The following is a 19,691-nucleotide window of genomic DNA, read 5'->3' as shown; positions in this document are numbered from 1 at the left end:
TGAATTGTGCCGCTCCCGTCACTCTGGTTAGGTTGGCATGGAAAAAAACGCTCTCGGGTGCTTTAGAGTGCCGAGTTTATCACTGCGCATGAAGAAATGACCACCTCCAACGTTTGGTATATGTTTTATAAGCATTTTTAATTTTATTGCTTAAATCGCATTTTCTCGACGAGCTGAGCACTTTTTCTGAATTGTGCCGCTCCCGTCACTCTGGTTAGGTTGGCATGGAAAAAAACGCTCTCGGGTGCTTTAGAGTGCCGAGTTTATCACTGCGCATGAAGAAATGACCACCTCCAACGTTTGTTTTATGTTTTATAAGCATTTTTAATTTTATTGCTTAAATCGCATTTTCTCGGCGAGCTGAGCACTTTTTCTGAATTGTGCCGCTCCCGTCACTCTGGTTAGGTTGGCATGGAAAAAAACGCTCTCGGGTGCTTTAGAGTGCCGAGTTTATCACTGCGCATGAAGAAATGACCACCTCCAACGTTTGGTTTACGTTTTATAAGCATTTTTAATTTTATTGCTTAAATCGCATTTTCTCGACGAGCTGAGCACTTTTTCTGAATTGTGCCGTTCCCGTCACTCTGGTTTAGGTTGGCATAGAAAAAAACGCTCTCTGGTGCTTTAGAGTGCCGAGTTTATCACTGCGCATGAAGAAATGACCACCTACAACGTTTGGTTTATGTTTTATAAGCATTTTTAATTTTATTGCTTAAATCGCATTTTCTCGACGAGCTGAGCACTTTTTCTGAATTGTGCCGCTCCCGTCACCCTGGTTAGGTTGGCATAGAAAAAAACGCTCTCGGGTGCTTTAGAGTGCCGAGTTTATCACTGCGCATGAAGAAATGACCACCTACAACGTTTGGTTTATGTTTTATTAGCATTTTTAATTTTATTGCTTAAATCGCATTTTCTCGGCGAGCTGAGCACGTTTTCTGAATGGTGCGTCTCCCAGCACTCTGGTTAGGTTGGCATAGAAAAAAGCGCTCTTGGGTGCTTCAGAGTGCCGAGTTTATCACTGCGCATGAAGAAATGACCACCTGCAACGTTTAGTTCATGTTTTATAAGCATTTTTAATCTTATTGCTTAAATCGCATTTTCTCGACGAGCTGAGCACTTTTTCTGAATGGTGCCGCTCCCGTCACTCTGGTTAGTTTGGCATAGAAAAAAGCGCTCTCGGGTGCTTCAGAGTGCCGAGTTTATCACTGCGCATGAAGAAATGACCACCTGCAACGTTTGTTTTATGTTTTATAAGCATTTTTAATTTTATTGCTTAAATCGCATTTTCTCGACGAGCTGAGCACTTTTTCTGAATTGTGCCGCTCCCGTCACTCTGGTTAGGTTGGCATAGAAAAAAACGCTCTCGGGTGCTTTAGAGTGCCGAGTTTATCACTGCGCATGAAGAAATGACCACCTCCAACGTTTGGTTTATGTTTTATAAGCATTTTTAATTTTATTGCTTGAATCGCATTTTCTCGGCGAGCTGAGCACGTTTTCTGAATGGTGCGTCTCCCGGCACTCTGGTTAGGTTGGCATAGAAAAAAGCGCTCTTGGGTGCTTCAGAGTGCCGAGTTTATCACTGCGCATGAAGAAATGACCACCTGCAACGTTTAGTTCATGTTTTATAAGCATTTTTAATTTTATTGCTTAAATCGCATTTTCTCGGCGAGCTGAGCACTTTTTCTGAATGGTGCTTCTCCCGTCACTTTGGTGAGGTTGGCATAGAAAAAAGCGCTCTTGGGTGCTTCAGAGTGCCGAGTTTATCACTGCGCATGAAGAAATGACCACCTGCAACGTTTAGTTTATGTTTTATAAGCATTTTTAATTTTATTGCTTAAATCGCATTTTCTCGACGAGCTGAGCACTTTTTCTGAATGGTGCCGCTCCCGTCACTCTGGTTAGGTTGGCATGGAAAAAAGCGCTCTCGGGTGCTTCAGAGTGCCGAGTTTATCACTGCGCATGAAGAAATGACCACCTGCAACGTTTGTTTTATGTTTTATAAGCATTTTTAATTTTATTGCTTAAATCGCATTTTCTCGACGAGCTGAGCACTTTTTCTGAATGGTGCCGCTCCCGTCACTCTGGTTAGGTTGGCATGGAAAAAAACGCTCTCGGGTGCTTTAGAGTGCCGAGTTTATCACTGCGCATGAAGAAATGACCACCTCCAACGTTTGGTTTATGTTTTATAAGCATTTTTAATTTTATTGCTTAAATCGCATTTTCTCGGCGAGCTGAGCACTTTTTCTGAATTGTGCCGCTCCCGTCACTCTGGTTAGTTTGGCATGGAAAAAAACGCTCTCGGGTGCTTTAGAGTGCCGAGTTTATCACTGCGCATGAAGAAATGACCACCTCCAACGTTTGGTATATGTTTTATAAGCATTTTTAATTTTATTGCTTAAATCGCATTTTCTCGGCGAGCTGAGCACTTTTTCTGAATTGTGCCGCTCCCGTCACTCTGGTTAGGTTGGCATGGAAAAAAACGCTCTCGGGTGCTTTAGAGTGCCGAGTTTATCACTGCGCATGAAGAAATGACCACCTCCAACGTTTGGTTTATGTTTTATAAGCATTTTTAATTTTATTGCTTAAATCGCATTTTCTCGGCGATCTGAGCACTTTTTCTGAATTGTGCCGCTCCCGTCACTCTGGTTAGGTTGGCATGGAAAAAAACGCTCTCGGGTGCTTTAGAGTGCCGAGTTTATCACTGCGCATGAAGAAATGACCACCTCCAACGTTTGGTTTATGTTTTATAAGCATTTTTAATTTTATTGCTTAATTCGCATTTTCTCGGCGAGCTGAGCACTTTTTCTGAATTGTGCCGCTCCCGTCACTCTGGTTAGGTTGGCATGGAAAAAAAGGCTCTCGGGTGCTTTAGAGTGCCGAGTTTATCACTGCGCATGAAGAAATGACCACCTCCAACGTTTGGTTTATGTTTTATAAGCAATTTTAATTTTATTGCTTAAATCGCATTTTCTCGGCGAGCTGAGCACTTTTTCTGAATTGTGCCGCTCCCGTCACTCTGGTTAGGTTGGCATGGAAAAAAACGCTCTCGGGTGCTTTAGAGTGCCGAGTTTATCACTGCGCATGAAGAAATGACCATTTCCAACGTTTGGTTTACGTTTTATAAGCATTTTTAATTTTATTGCTTAAATCGCATTTTCTCGGCGAGCTGAGCACTTTTTCTGAATTGTGCCGCTCCCGTCACTCTGGTTAGGTTGGCATGGAAAAAAACGCTCTCGGGTGCTTTAGAGTGCCGAGTTTATCACTGCACATGAAGAAATGACCACCTCCAACGTTTGGTTTATGTTTTATAAGCATTTTTAATTTTATTGCTTAAATCGCATTTTCTCGGCGAGCTGAGCACTTTTTCTGAATTGTGCCGCTCCCGTCACTCTGGTTAGGTTGGCATCAAAAAAACGCTCTCGGGTGCTTTAGAGTGCCGAGTTTATCACTGCGCATGAAGAAATGACCACCTCCAACGTTTGGTTTATGTTTTATAAGCATTTTTAATTTTATTGCTTAAATCGCATTTTCTCGGCGAGCTGAGCACTTTTTCTGAATTGTGCCGCTCCCGTCACTCTGGTTAGGTTGGCATGGAAAAAAACGCTCTCGGGTGCTTTAGAGTGCCGAGTTTATCACTGCGCATGAAGAAATGACCACCTCCAACGTTTGGTTTACGTTTTATAAGCATTTTTAATTTTATTGCTTAAATCGCATTTTCTCGGCGAGCTGAGCACTTTTTCTGAATTGTGCCGCTCCCGTCACTCTGGTTAGGTAGGCATGGAAAAAAACGCTCTCGGGTGCTTTAGAGTGCCGAGTTTATCACTGCGCATGAAGAAATGACCACCTCCAACGTTTGGTTTATGTTTTATAAGCATTTTTAATTTTATTGCTTAATTCGCATTTTCTCGGCGAGCTGAGCACTTTTTCTGAATTGTGCCGCTCCCGTCACTCTGGTTAGGTTGGCATAGAAAAAAACGCTCTCGGGTGCTTTAGAGTGCCGAATTTATCACTGCGCATGAAGAAATGACCACCTCCAACGTTTGGTTTATGTTTTATAAGCATTTTTAATTTTATTGCTTAAATCGCATTTTCTCGACGAGCTGAGCACTTTTTCTGAATTGTGCCGCTCCCGTCACTCTGGTTAGGTAGGCATAGAAAAAAACGCTCTCGGGTGCTTTAGAGTGCCGAGTTTATCACTGCGCATGAAGAAATGACCACCTCCAACGTTTGGTTTATGTTTTATAAGCATTTTTAATTTTATTGCTTGAATCGCATTTTCTCGGCGAGCTGAGCACGTTTTCTGAATGGTGCGTCTCCCAGCACTCTGGTTAGGTTGGCATAGAAAAAAGCGCTCTTGGGTGCTTCAGAGTGCCGAGTTTATCACTGCGCATGAAGAAATGACCACCTGCAACGTTTAGTTCATGTTTTATAAGCATTTTTAATCTTATTGCTTAAATCGCATTTTCTCGACGAGCTGAGCACTTTTTCTGAATGGTGCCGCTCCCGTCACTCTGGTTAGGTTGGCATAGAAAAAAGCGCTCTCGGGTGCTTCAGAGTGCCGAGTTTATCACTGCGCATGAAGAAATGACCACCTGCAACGTTTGTTTTATGTTTTATAAGCATTTTTAATTTTATTGCTTAAATCGCATTTTCTCGACGAGCTGAGCACTTTTTCTGAATTGTGCCGCTCCCGTCACTCTGGTTAGGTTGGCATAGAAAAAAGAGCTCTCGGGTGCTTTAGAGTGGCGAGTTTATCACTGCGCATGAAGAAATGACCACCTCCAACGTTTGGTTTATGTTTTATAAGCATTTTTAATTTTATTGCTTAAATCGCATTTTCTCGGCGAGCTGAGCACTTTTTCTGAATGGTGCTTCTCCCGTCACTTTGGTGAGGTTGGCATAGAAAAAAGCGCTCTTGGGTGCTTCAGAGTGCCGAGTTTATCACTGCGCATGAAGAAATGACCACCTGCAACGTTTAGTTTATGTTTTATAAGCATTTTTAATTTTATTGCTTAAATCGCATTTTCTCGACGAGCTGAGCACTTTTTCTGAATGGTGCCGCTCCCGTCACTCTGGTTAGGTTGGCATAGAAAAAAGCGCTCTCGGGTGCTTCAGAGTGCCGAGTTTATCACTGCGCATGAAGAAATGACCACCTGCAACGTTTGTTTTATGTTTTATAAGCATTTTTAATTTTATTGCTTAAATCGCATTTTCTCGACGAGCTGAGCACTTTTTCTGAATTGTGCCGCTCCCGTCACTCTGGTTAGGTTGGCATAGAAAAAAACGCTCTCGGCTGCTTAAGAGAGCCGAGTTTATCACTGCGCATGAAGAAATGACCACCTACAACGTTTGGTTTATGTTTTATAAGCATTTTTAATTTTATTGCTTAAATCGCATTTTCTCGGCGAGCTGAGCACGTTTTCTGAATGGTGCGTCTCCCGTCACTCTGGTTAGGTTGGCATAGAAAAAGGCGCTCTCGGGTGCTTCAGAGTGCCGAGTTTATCACTGCTCATGAAGAAATAACCACCTACAACGTTTGGTTTATGTTTTATTAGCTTTTTTAATTTTTATTGCTTGAATCGCATTTTCTCGATGAGCTGAGCACTTTTTCTGAATGGTGCCGCTCCCTTCACTCTGGTTAGGTTGGCATAGAAAAAAGCGCTCTCGGGTGCTTCAGAGTGCCGAGTTTATCACTGCGCATGAAGAAATGACCACCTGCAACGTTTGGTTTATGTTTCATAAGCATTTTTAATTTTATTGCTTAAATCGCATTTTCTCGACGAGCTGAGCACTTTTTCTGAATTGTGCCGCTCCCGTCACTCTGGTTAGGTTGGCATGGAAAAAAACGCTCTCGGGTGCTTTAGAGTGCCGAGTTTATCACTGCGCATGAAGAAATGACCACCTCCAACGTTTGGTTTATGTCTTATAAGCATTTTTAATTTTGTTGCTTAAATCGCATTTTCTCGGCGAGCTGAGCACTTTTTCTGAATTGTGCCGCTCCCGTCACTCTGGTTAGGTTGGCATGGAAAAAAACGCTCTCGGGTACTTTAGAGTGCCGAGTTTATCACTGCGCATGAAGAAATGACCACCTCCAACGTTTGGTTTATGTTTTATAAGCATTTTTAATTTTATTGCTTAAATCGCATTTTCTCGGCGAGCTGAGCACTTTTTCTGAATTGTGCCGCTCCCGTCACTCTGGTTAGGTTGGCATGGAAAAAAACGCTCTCGGGTGCTTTAGAGTGCCGAGTTTATCACTGCGCATGAAGAAATGACCACCTCCAACGTTTGGTTTATGTTTTATAAGCATTTTTAATTTTATTGCTTAAATCGCATTTTCTCGGCGAGCTGAGCACTTTTTCTGAATTGTGCCGCTCCCGTCACTCTGGTTAGGGTGGCATGGAAAAAAACGCTCTCGGGTGCTTTAGAGTGCCGAGTTTATCACTGCGCATGAAGAAATGACCACCTCCAACGTTTGGTTTATGTTTTATAAGCATTTTTAATTTTATTGCTTAAATCGCATTTTCTCGGCGAGCTGAGCACTTTTTCTGAATTGTGCCGCTCCCGTCACTCTGGTTAGGTTGGCATGGAAAAAAACGCTCTCGGGTGCTTTTAGAGTGCCGAGTTTATCACTGCGCATGAAGAAATGACCACCTCCAACGTTTGGTTTATGTTTTATAAGCATTTTTAATTTTATTGCTTAAATCGCATTTTCTCGGCGAGCTGAGCACTTTTTCTGAATTGTGCCGCTCCCGTCACTCTGGTTAGGTTGGCATGGAAAAAAACGCTCTCGGGTGCTTTAGAGTGCCGAGTTTATCACTGCGCATGAAGAAATGACCACCTCCAACGTTTGGTATATGTTTTATAAGCATTTTTAATTTTATTGCTTAAATCGCATTTTCTCGACGAGCTGAGCACTTTTTCTGAATTGTGCCGCTCCCGTCACTCTGGTTAGGTTGGCATGGAAAAAAACGCTCTCGGGTGCTTTAGAGTGCCGAGTTTATCACTGCGCATGAAGAAATGACCACCTCCAACGTTTGTTTTATGTTTTATAAGCATTTTTAATTTTATTGCTTAAATCGCATTTTCTCGGCGAGCTGAGCACTTTTTCTGAATTGTGCCGCTCCCGTCACTCTGGTTAGGTTGGCATGGAAAAAAACGCTCTCGGGTGCTTTAGAGTGCCGAGTTTATCACTGCGCATGAAGAAATGACCACCTCCAACGTTTGGTTTACGTTTTATAAGCATTTTTAATTTTATTGCTTAAATCGCATTTTCTCGACGAGCTGAGCACTTTTTCTGAATTGTGCCGTTCCCGTCACTCTGGTTTAGGTTGGCATAGAAAAAAACGCTCTCTGGTGCTTTAGAGTGCCGAGTTTATCACTGCGCATGAAGAAATGACCACCTACAACGTTTGGTTTATGTTTTATAAGCATTTTTAATTTTATTGCTTAAATCGCATTTTCTCGACGAGCTGAGCACTTTTTCTGAATTGTGCCGCTCCCGTCACCCTGGTTAGGTTGGCATAGAAAAAAACGCTCTCGGGTGCTTTAGAGTGCCGAGTTTATCACTGCGCATGAAGAAATGACCACCTACAACGTTTGGTTTATGTTTTATTAGCATTTTTAATTTTATTGCTTAAATCGCATTTTCTCGGCGAGCTGAGCACGTTTTCTGAATGGTGCGTCTCCCAGCACTCTGGTTAGGTTGGCATAGAAAAAAGCGCTCTTGGGTGCTTCAGAGTGCCGAGTTTATCACTGCGCATGAAGAAATGACCACCTGCAACGTTTAGTTCATGTTTTATAAGCATTTTTAATCTTATTGCTTAAATCGCATTTTCTCGACGAGCTGAGCACTTTTTCTGAATGGTGCCGCTCCCGTCACTCTGGTTAGTTTGGCATAGAAAAAAGCGCTCTCGGGTGCTTCAGAGTGCCGAGTTTATCACTGCGCATGAAGAAATGACCACCTGCAACGTTTGTTTTATGTTTTATAAGCATTTTTAATTTTATTGCTTAAATCGCATTTTCTCGACGAGCTGAGCACTTTTTCTGAATTGTGCCGCTCCCGTCACTCTGGTTAGGTTGGCATAGAAAAAAACGCTCTCGGGTGCTTTAGAGTGCCGAGTTTATCACTGCGCATGAAGAAATGACCACCTCCAACGTTTGGTTTATGTTTTATAAGCATTTTTAATTTTATTGCTTGAATCGCATTTTCTCGGCGAGCTGAGCACGTTTTCTGAATGGTGCGTCTCCCGGCACTCTGGTTAGGTTGGCATAGAAAAAAGCGCTCTTGGGTGCTTCAGAGTGCCGAGTTTATCACTGCGCATGAAGAAATGACCACCTGCAACGTTTAGTTCATGTTTTATAAGCATTTTTAATTTTATTGCTTAAATCGCATTTTCTCGGCGAGCTGAGCACTTTTTCTGAATGGTGCTTCTCCCGTCACTTTGGTGAGGTTGGCATAGAAAAAAGCGCTCTTGGGTGCTTCAGAGTGCCGAGTTTATCACTGCGCATGAAGAAATGACCACCTGCAACGTTTAGTTTATGTTTTATAAGCATTTTTAATTTTATTGCTTAAATCGCATTTTCTCGACGAGCTGAGCACTTTTTCTGAATGGTGCCGCTCCCGTCACTCTGGTTAGGTTGGCATAGAAAAAAGCGCTCTCGGGTGCTTCAGAGTGCCGAGTTTATCACTGCGCATGAAGAAATGACCACCTGCAACGTTTGTTTTATGTTTTATAAGCATTTTTAATTTTATTGCTTAAATCGCATTTTCTCGACGAGCTGAGCACTTTTTCTGAATGGTGCCGCTCCCGTCACTCTGGTTAGGTTGGCATGGAAAAAAACGCTCTCGGGTGCTTTAGAGTGCCGAGTTTATCACTGCGCATGAAGAAATGACCACCTCCAACGTTTGGTTTATGTTTTATAAGCATTTTTAATTTTATTGCTTAAATCGCATTTTCTCGGCGAGCTGAGCACTTTTTCTGAATTGTGCCGCTCCCGTCACTCTGGTTAGTTTGGCATGGAAAAAAACGCTCTCGGGTGCTTTAGAGTGCCGAGTTTATCACTGCGCATGAAGAAATGACCACCTCCATTGTTTGGTATATGTTTTATAAGCATTTTTAATTTTATTGCTTAAATCGCATTTTCTCGGCGAGCTGAGCACTTTTTCTGAATTGTGCCGCTCCCGTCACTCTGGTTAGGTTGGCATGGAAAAAAACGCTCTCGGGTGCTTTAGAGTGCCGAGTTTATCACTGCGCATGAAGAAATGACCACCTCCAACGTTTGGTTTATGTTTTATAAGCATTTTTAATTTTATTGCTTAAATCGCATTTTCTCGGCGATCTGAGCACTTTTTCTGAATTGTGCCGCTCCCGTCACTCTGGTTAGGTTGGCATGGAAAAAAACGCTCTCGGGTGCTTTAGAGTGCCGAGTTTATCACTGCGCATGAAGAAATGACCACCTCCAACGTTTGGTTTATGTTTTATAAGCATTTTTAATTTTATTGCTTAATTCGCATTTTCTCGGCGAGCTGAGCACTTTTTCTGAATTGTGCCGCTCCCGTCACTCTGGTTAGGTTGGCATGGAAAAAAAGGCTCTCGGGTGCTTTAGAGTGCCGAGTTTATCACTGCGCATGAAGAAATGACCACCTCCAACGTTTGGTTTATGTTTTATAAGCAATTTTAATTTTATTGCTTAAATCGCATTTTCTCGGCGAGCTGAGCACTTTTTCTGAATTGTGCCGCTCCCGTCACTCTGGTTAGGTTGGCATGGAAAAAAACGCTCTCGGGTGCTTTAGAGTGCCGAGTTTATCACTGCGCATGAAGAAATGACCATTTCCAACGTTTGGTTTACGTTTTATAAGCATTTTTAATTTTATTGCTTAAATCGCATTTTCTCGGCGAGCTGAGCACTTTTTCTGAATTGTGCCGCTCCCGTCACTCTGGTTAGGTTGGCATGGAAAAAAACGCTCTCGGGTGCTTTAGAGTGCCGAGTTTATCACTGCACATGAAGAAATGACCACCTCCAACGTTTGGTTTATGTTTTATAAGCATTTTTAATTTTATTGCTTAAATCGCATTTTCTCGGCGAGCTGAGCACTTTTTCTGAATTGTGCCGCTCCCGTCACTCTGGTTAGGTTGGCATCAAAAAAACGCTCTCGGGTGCTTTAGAGTGCCGAGTTTATCACTGCGCATGAAGAAATGACCACCTCCAACGTTTGGTTTATGTTTTATAAGCATTTTTAATTTTATTGCTTAAATCGCATTTTCTCGGCGAGCTGAGCACTTTTTCTGAATTGTGCCGCTCCCGTCACTCTGGTTAGGTTGGCATGGAAAAAAACGCTCTCGGGTGCTTTAGAGTGCCGAGTTTATCACTGCGCATGAAGAAATGACCACCTCCAACGTTTGGTTTACGTTTTATAAGCATTTTTAATTTTATTGCTTAAATCGCATTTTCTCGGCGAGCTGAGCACTTTTTCTGAATTGTGCCGCTCCCGTCACTCTGGTTAGGTAGGCATGGAAAAAAACGCTCTCGGGTGCTTTAGAGTGCCGAGTTTATCACTGCGCATGAAGAAATGACCACCTCCAACGTTTGGTTTATGTTTTATAAGCATTTTTAATTTTATTGCTTAATTCGCATTTTCTCGGCGAGCTGAGCACTTTTTCTGAATTGTGCCGCTCCCGTCACTCTGGTTAGGTTGGCATGGAAAAAAACGCTCTCGGGTGCTTTAGAGTGCCGAGTTTATCACTGCGCATGAAGAAATGACCACCTCCAACGTTTGGTTTACGTTTTATAAGCATTTTTAATTTTATTGCTTAATTCGCATTTTCTCGGCGAGCTGAGCACTTTTTCTGAATTGTGCCGCTCCCGTCACTCTGGTTAGGTTGGCATGGAAAAAAACGCTCTCGGGTGCTTTAGAGTGCCGAGTTTATCACTGCGCATGAAGAAATGACCACCTCCAACGTTTGGTTTACGTTTTATAAGCATTTTTAATTTCATTGCTTAAATCGCATTTTCTCGGCGAGCTGAGCACTTTTTCTGAATTGTGCCGCTCCCGTCACTCTGGTTAGGTTGGCATGGAAAAAAACGCTCTCGGGTGCTTTAGAGTGCCGAGTTTATCACTGCGCATGAAGAAATGACCACCTCCAACGTTTGGTTTATGTTTTATAAGCATTTTTAATTTTATTGCTTAAATCGCATTTTCTCGGCGAGCTGAGCACTTTTTCTGAATTGTGCCGCTCCCGTCACTCTGGTTAGGTTGGCATAGAAAAAAAACGCTCTCGGGTGCTTTAGAGTGCCGAGTTTATCACTGCGCATGAAGAAATGACCACCTCCAACGTTTGGTTTATGTTTTATAAGCATTTTTAATTTTATTGCTTAAATCGCATTTTCTCGGCGAGCTGAGCACTTTTTCTGAATTGTGCCGCTCCCGTCACTCTGGTTAGGTTGGCATGGAAAAAAACGCTCTCGGGTGCTTTAGAGTGCCGAGTTTATCACTGCGCATGAAGAAATGACCACCTCCAACGTTTGGTTTACGTTTTATAAGCATTTTTAATTTTATTGCTTAAATCGCATTTTCTCGGCGAGCTGAGCACTTTTTCTGAATTGTGCTGCTCCCGTCACTCTGGTTAGGTAGGCATGGAAAAAAACGCTCTCGGGTGCTTTAGAGTGCCGAGTTTATCACTGCGCATGAAGAAATGACCACCTCCAACGTTTGGTTTATGTTTTATAAGCATTTTTAATTTTATTGCTTAAATCGCATTTTCTCGGCGATCTGAGCACTTTTTCTGAATTGTGCTGCTCCCGTCACTCTGGTTAGGTTGGCATGGAAAAAAACGCTCTCGGGTGCTTTAGAGTGCCGAGTTTATCACTGCGCATGAAGAAATGACCACCTCCAACGTTTGGTTTATGTTTTATAAGCATTTTTAATTTTATTGCTTGATTCGCATTTTCTCGGCGAGCTGAGCACTTTTTCTGAATTGTGCCGCTCCCGTCACTCTGGTTAGGTTGGCATGGAAAAAAACGCTCTCGGGTGCTTTAGAGTGCCGAGTTTATCACTGCGCATGAAGAAATGACCACCTCCAACGTTTGGTTTACGTTTTATAAGCATTTTTAATTTTATTGCTTAAATCGCATTTTCTCGGCGAGCTGAGCACTTTTTCTGAACTGTGCCGCTCCCGTCACTCTGGTTAGGTTGGCATGGAAAAAAACGCTCTCGGGTGCTTTAGAGTGCCGAGTTTATCACTGCGCATGAAGAAATGACCACCTCCAACGTTTGGTTTACGTTTTATAAGCATTTTTAATTTTATTGCTTAAATCGCATTTTCTCGGCGAGCTGAGCACTTTTTCTGAATTGTGCCGCTCCCGTCACTCTGGTTAGGTTGGCATGGAAAAAAACGCTCCTGGGTGCTTTAGAGTGCCGAGTTTATCACTGCGCATGAAGAAATGACCACCTCCAACGTTTGGTTTATGTTTTATAAGCATTTTTAATTTTATTGCTTAAATCGCATTTTCTCGGCGAGCTGAGCACTTTTTCTGAATTGTGCTGCTCCCGTCACTCTGGTTAGGTTGGCATGGAAAAAAACGCTCTCGGGTGCTTTTAGAGTGCCGAGTTTATCACTGCGCATGAAGAAATGACCACCTCCAACGTTTGGTTTATGTTTTATAAGCATGTTTAATTTTATTGCTTCAATCGCATTTTCTCGGCGAGCTGAGCACTTTTTCTGAATTGTGCCGCTCCCGTCACTCTGGTTAGGTTGGCATGGAAAAAGACGCTCTCGGGTGCTTTAGAGTGCCGAGTTTATCACTGCGCATGAAGAAATGACCACCTCCAACGTTTGGTTTATGTTTTATAAGCATTTTTAATTTTATTGCTTAAATCGCATTTTCTCGGCGAGCTGAGCACTTTTTCTGAATTGTGCCGCTCCCGTCACTCTGGTTAGGTTGGCATAGAAAAAAACGCTCTCGGGTGCTTTAGAGTGCCGAGTTTATCACTGCGCATGAAGAAATGACCACCTCCAACGTTTGGTTTATGTTTTATAAGCATTTTTAATTTTATTGCTTAAATCGCATTTTCTCGGCGAGCTGAGCACTTTTTCTGAATTGTGCCGCTCCCGTCACTCTGGTTAGGTTGGCATGGAAAAAAACGCTCTCGGGTGCTTTAGAGTGCCGAGTTTATCACTGCGCATGAAGAAATGACCACCTCCAACGTTTGGTTTACGTTTTATAAGCATTTTTAATTTTATTGCTTAAATCGCATTTTCTCGGCGAGCTGAGCACTTTTTCTGAATTGTGCCGCTCCCGTCACTCTGGTTAGGTTGGCATGGAAAAAAACGCTCTCGGGTGCTTTAGAGTGCCGAGTTTATCACTGCGCATGAAGAAATGACCACCTCCAACGTTTGGTTTACGTTTTATAAGCATTTTTAATTTTATTGCTTAAATCGCATTTTCTCGGCGAGCTGAGCACTTTTTCTGAATTGTGCCGCTCCCGTCACTCTGGTTAGGTTGGCATGGAAAAAAACGCTCCTGGGTGCTTTAGAGTGCCGAGTTTATCACTGCGCATGAAGAAATGACCACCTCCAACGTTTGGTTTATCTTTTATAAGCATTTTTAATTTTATTGCTTAAATCGCATTTTCTCGGCGAGCTGAGCACTTTTTCTGAATTGTGCCGCTCCCGTCACTCTGGTTAGGTTGGCATGGAAAAAAACGCTCTCGGGTGCTTTTAGAGTGCCGAGTTTATCACTGCGCATGAAGAAATGACCACCTCCAACGTTTGGTTTATGTAGCTCCCTCTTGTCAATCAGGCGTACAAGCAGTTCTTCAAAACGGGCATTTATTCAACTTCTCCACACACATGCCTTGAGAACTCATTGCCGCATTTGCTCGAGGGAGAAAACGAAGAAAAACGTAAATCTTGACAATACAGGTCTTCAAAACTCCGGTTTCAACAATAAACAAAAATGCTATCAGAAAGGAAACAAATTAAGCATTTCTTGCATTCTTCACCACTTGCTTATTCAAACGGAAAAACGTCGCCACCCGGTGGCTCAAAATCAGACACTCTCGCCCTTGTGTAACTCTCAAAAAGGAACCGCTAACACAAAAACTAAAATTGGTTCCCACTTGGAAACAGAGCTTAGCTCAAAACGTTCAGTGCATTTTCTTATGGCAGCTACACTCCCACCAAATCACTTGTGATTTCCTTCAACTATCTGAGATGCGTAGGACTAAGAGAAAAAGGGCAAGTATAACTGAGGTAAGTATAATTAAGGTAACTATAACTAAGGATTAGGTCATAAGCTAGCTGGCGCTAGGGAGGGGCTCTAGAGAGGGTAGACTGGAGGCTCTCATTCTGCTTCAAGCAAGGTCACAGTCTTATGTATAGGTCTCTCCAGGTAGGTTTGCCTGTTGACTCGTTTTCCAGTGTCACTTAGTTCTGAGTTGCTGATCAATAACTGTATCTTCCTCACATGACCATCTTCATTTGGGTACACTTGTGTGACCTTAGCCAGCTTCCATTCATTTCTTGGTGTATTTTCATCCTTTATAATCACTATGTCATTGATCCTGATTTCTGCTTCTTTTCTTTCTTCGAGACTCGTGGCTTCATTGATTCTTTCTGTCAGATCCTTGAGCCCTTTGACACGTCGTTTGAGTCTAGCGATGGCTTTGACTAACATCATCCAGCTGGAGAACTTCTGGAAGCGATCAAGCAGTGAGTCTTCCGTCGTCAAGGTCTTGCCCACGAAGGCCTTTCGAACTTCAGTGTCTTCTGCTAACATCTCTCCCACCTTGATGTCTCCGCTGGGCTTGACTTTGTTGGCCTTGCTCTGCTGGGAACGGTCCTTGTGGCGCTCCTTGTCTTTGTGCCTGTCCGAATCTCTGTCTCGCTCCCTCCGCTCCCGATCCTTCTCCGGCATCCTCCCCGCTGCCTCTTCTTTGGATTTTGTGAATGAGGACTTGCCACTTTCAGAGAGAGAAGACTTCTTCTCCTCCAGAAGTGATTTCGGATTGGAAGTGGAGGAAAGCGTCCCATCTTTAAGCTTGTCTTTTCTTTTTCGCTCACAGTCCTTGGAGCGATCGGATCTGCCGTGATCTGAGCCTTTCTCCGACGGCTTCTTCTTGTCGTAACTCGCGCGGTCCCTTTCTCTGTGATCCGTATCGGAGCGCTTGTCTCGACCCTTTCGGCCGTCTTCTTGCTTCTTGGCGGCGGACAGAGACTTGAGTTTATTGCCCGGGAAGTGGGCGGAAGCGGGCCCGGCTCGCTCCTTTTCCTTCCAGCGCTCCAACTGACTCTGCGGCTCAGCTCTGCTGGCGTGCTCCGACTTGAGCTTTTTTTCCTTGTCCGGATGCCTTTTCTCCATTATGGATAGAAAACGTAGATCTTCCTGTGAGATATGAGCATCTTCGGCTACTCTTTCGTTGAAGTCTGATTCGAGTGCCTTAATGACTTCTGGTGGTGTGATAACTTGTTTCACAACGATCCTGTGGCTGCTTCCAATTGCATCTCCATAATCGACGCAGGGATCTGCACAGCCAACTATACTCCAGCCCAAGTCTGTTCGTTGAGCGAAAGGCTCATTATCCTTTCCTGACACCACTTCTCTGGGCAACAGGGCCTGAGAACAGTTGTAGCCTATGAGCAGGCCAATCTCACAGTCACATAAAGGAGTGATCTCTCCAGCAAGGTGCTCTAGGTGAGGCCATGATCTTGCTGTCTCAGGTATGGGGACATGACTTAGGTTTGCAGGAATAAACTCTCTTGTGTAGGTTACTGGGAGAGATATTTTCTTTGTCTCATTATAACCTCTGACCTGCAGTCCAGTTAACTTCTGACTCTGGATGACGGTATCTTTGGATGACATCGTGGAGAGCTTTAATTGCACAGGCTGTTTCTTTGTAACTAACACTTCTGCCGTTTCTTGCAGGATGAAGGTGGTGTCGCTTTGGTTGTCCAATAGAGCGTATACGAGCACTTCCTGCTCTGGATTACTTGCTGTGGACAGCCATACAGGAACAACTGTGGAGGAATAGGTGCTCCTCTTGTCTTGCACCACTCTGTTAGCTGTTGCCTTTACTGGTGTCTCTTCTTTCTCTTCAGACTCTGATAAGTCTTCCCTTTTCTTAAAGCGTCTCCCACTCTCCTTTCTTTCGCCGTCCTCTTGTTCTTTCCTATCTTCTTCCCTTGGACGATTTTCATGTAGACATGTTGGATGCTTCCTTTTGCATGTCTCACAAATACTTCGCTTCTCACAGTTCTTGGACTGATGTCCTGATTTCAAACATCCAAAGCAGAGCTTGTTTGTTTTCACAAACTTGACTCGTTCTGCAGTTGTCTCTTTCAAGAACCTTCGACATGTCTGTAAGCCATGATTTGACTTCTCACAGAATACACATCCTTTAGCATCTGTTTTCTCTTCAGAGCTACTTGCTAGCACCTTAGCACCAACACTTCGTGTTTTTTGTGGCTTCTCCTTTCCACCATCTACAGACTTCAGAGCGTGAAGGGAGGTAATCGGATTACAAGCTATATCGGCTTCCTCTGTGACGAATTCCACGAACTGATCGAAGCTGGGGAAAGTCTCATTTTCCTTTTCCATTCTGGTCACCCTTCGGTTCCATCTTGCTGTAAGCCAGTCGGGGAGCTTGGAGAGCATTCGTTGGTTTTCACCACAGTCGTTAAGGACCTCCAGGCTCTTTATTTGCGACATGGCTGCTTGACAGCCTTGAAGGAAGTCTGAGAACTCTCGTAGCTGAATGCTTTCCTTGGGTCCTATGTTTGGCCATGAGGCCAGCTTATCTCTGAAAGCCTTAGCAACCATAAAGGAGCTTCCATATCCTTTTTCCAGGACATCGAGCGCTGTCTGATAGGCTGCATCTGTTCCCAGAAGGAAGTATCCCTCAATGGCTTTCTTTGCTGGTCCACCAACATATTTTTGTAGGTAGTAGATTTTTTCGTTCGCTGGTATATTCTTTCTGCCTATCAGCGTTTGAAAGGACATTTTCCAGCCCTTGTACTTTAGTGGATCTCCACTGAAAACAGCAGGCTCTGGTGCTGGGAGACGGCTTACACTGAAGGACTCTGCTAGTACCTTGGCGAAATCAGTTGTGCTATCCTCTTTGGGAGTAGTTATAGAAGATTGCATCCTTGTGATTAATTGTGGCGTGACAGCAGGTTTTGAGTCGAATGTAAGCCTTTCTCGTTTGGGCTTATAATCCTTGAATAGATCCAGCAAGTCTGAGGTTGATCCTTGTTCTTGTTTATACACTTCTAGTTTGGCCTTGGCGGCATTCATCTTTTTTATGGTCTCTAAGCGTTCTATCTTTCTGCGCTTTTCTTCCAAGACCTGTTTATTTGCAGCACATTCTTCTTGTTGTGCAAGCCTTTGTCTACATTGCTCTTCTTCTTGTGCACGTTCCTTTTTTTGTCGCACAAGCCTTTGTCTGTACTCAGCTTCTAGGTTTCTGAGTTCACGTTCCTCACGCTCCACTTGCTCTTGGACTTCCAAAGTGGCTTCATTTGCGGCTAATTCTGCTGCAGCTTCACTTATTTTTGAAGATTTACATGACGATTTACTTGAGACTGATGATCTTGAGCTTGCACTGCATGCTTCTGATACTCCTAATGAGAACACAGAGCCAGTCTCAAACCACTCTATTTCTTGCTCGTTATCTTTGTCTTGGAGATGGTTCCAAGCATGCTCTAATATCTGCCTTGAGACAGTGTCGCAGGTGTCTGTTCGACGGCGTGTCTCTTTATCAGGGATTATGCATTTGCGCAGGTCTTCGTACGCCTGCTGTACATCATTTGATGCTTCTTTTATCTTGTTGATGAGAGTTTGTAGGTTCTCTTGAGAAGAGGCTCCCTCTATCTCCTTCCTTGATTTCTTAGCAAGAATCTTCCACTTGTCATAGGTACGTGAGAAACGATGTTGGAGACCTTTGAGTTTAGTCTCTTCGAGTTCTTGTCCCTTCTCAGTGAGCCTTCTCGATCTTTCACTTCTTCTTAGTGCATCTTCTGGGGCAGGTTGTTTGCCTTCACTTATTTCAGTCTCCCTCTTAAGAGTTTTATCTGCTTGCTCACTATCCATTTTTAGGAAGTCTCATGAACTCAGTATTTATCTGATTTACTAATGGAAAAAAACGCTCTCGGGTGCTTTAGAGTGCCGAGTTTATCACTGCGCATGAAGAAATGACCACCTCCAACGTTTGGTTTACGTTTTATAAGCATTTTTAATTTTATTGCTTAAATCGCATTTTCTCGGCGAGCTGAGCACTTTTTCTGAATTGTGCCGCTCCCGTCACTCTGGTTAGGTTGGCATGGAAAAAAACGCTCTCGGGTGCTTTTAGAGTGCCGAGTTTATCACTGCGCATGAAGAAATGACCACCTCCAACGTTTGGTTTATGTTTTATAAGCATTTTTAATTTTATTGCTTAAATCGCATTTTCTCGGCGAGCTGAGCACTTTTTCTGAATTGTGCCGCTCCCGTCACTCTGGTTAGGTTGGCATGGAAAAAAACGCTCTCGGGTGCTTTAGAGTGCCGAGTTTATCACTGCGCATGAAGAAATGACCACCTCCAACGTTTGGTATATGTTTTATAAGCATTTTTAATTTTATTGCTTAAATCGCATTTTCTCGGCGAGCTGAGCACTTTTTCTGAATTGTGCCGCTCCCGTCACTCTGGTTAGGTTGGCATGGGAAAAAACGCTCTCGGGTGCTTTACAGTGCCGAGTTTATCACTGCGCATGAAGAAATGACCACCTCCAACGTTTGGTTTATGTTTTATAAGCATTTTTAATTTTATTGCTTAAATCGCATTTTCTCGGCGAGCTGAGCACTTTTTCTGAATTGTGCCGCTCCCGTCACTCTGGTTAGGTTGGCATGGAAAAAAACGCTCTCGGGTGCTTTAGAGTGCCGAGTTTATCACTGCGCATGAAGAAATGACCACCTCCAACGTTTGGTTTATGTTTTATAAGCATTTTTAATTTTATTGCTTAAATCGCATTTTCTCGGCGAGCTGAGCACTTTTTCTGAATTGTGCCGCTCCCGTCACTCTGGTTAGGTTGGGATGGAAAAAAACGCTCTCGGGCGCTTTAGAGTGCCGAGTTTATCACTGCGCATGAAGAAATGACCACCTCCAACGTTTGGTTTATGTTTTATAAGCATTTTTAATTTTATTGCTTAAATCGCATTTTCTCGGCGAGCTGAGCACTTTTTCTGAATTGTGCCGCTCCCGTCAGTCTGGTTAGGTTGGCATGGAAAAAAACGCTCTCGGGTGCTTTAGAGTGCCGAGTTTATCACTGCGCATGAAGAGATGACCACCTCCAACGTTTGGTTTATGTTTTATAAGCATTTTTAATTTTATTGCTTAAATCGCATTTTCTCGGCGAGCTGAGCACTTTTTCTGAATTGTGCCGCTCCCGTCACTCTGGTTAGGTTGGCATGGAAAAAAACGCTCTCGGGTGCTTTAGAGTGCCGAGTTTATCACTGCGCATGAAGAAATGACCACCTCCAACGTTTGGTTTATGTTTTATAAGCATTTTTAATTTTATTGCTTAAATCGCATTTTCTCGGCGAGCTGAGCACTTTTTCTGAATTGTGCCGCTCCCGTCACTCTGGTTAGGTTGGCATGGAAAAAAACGCTCTCGGGTGCTTTAGAGTGCCGAGTTTATCACTGCGCATGAAGAAATGACC

This window comes from Syngnathus typhle, linkage group LG15 (assembly GCF_033458585.1).
Source record: "Syngnathus typhle isolate RoL2023-S1 ecotype Sweden linkage group LG15, RoL_Styp_1.0, whole genome shotgun sequence".
Taxonomy (NCBI): domain Eukaryota; kingdom Metazoa; phylum Chordata; class Actinopteri; order Syngnathiformes; family Syngnathidae; genus Syngnathus; species Syngnathus typhle.
The sequence above is the reverse complement of the archived record's forward strand: the minus strand, read 5'-3'. Positions refer to the sequence as shown.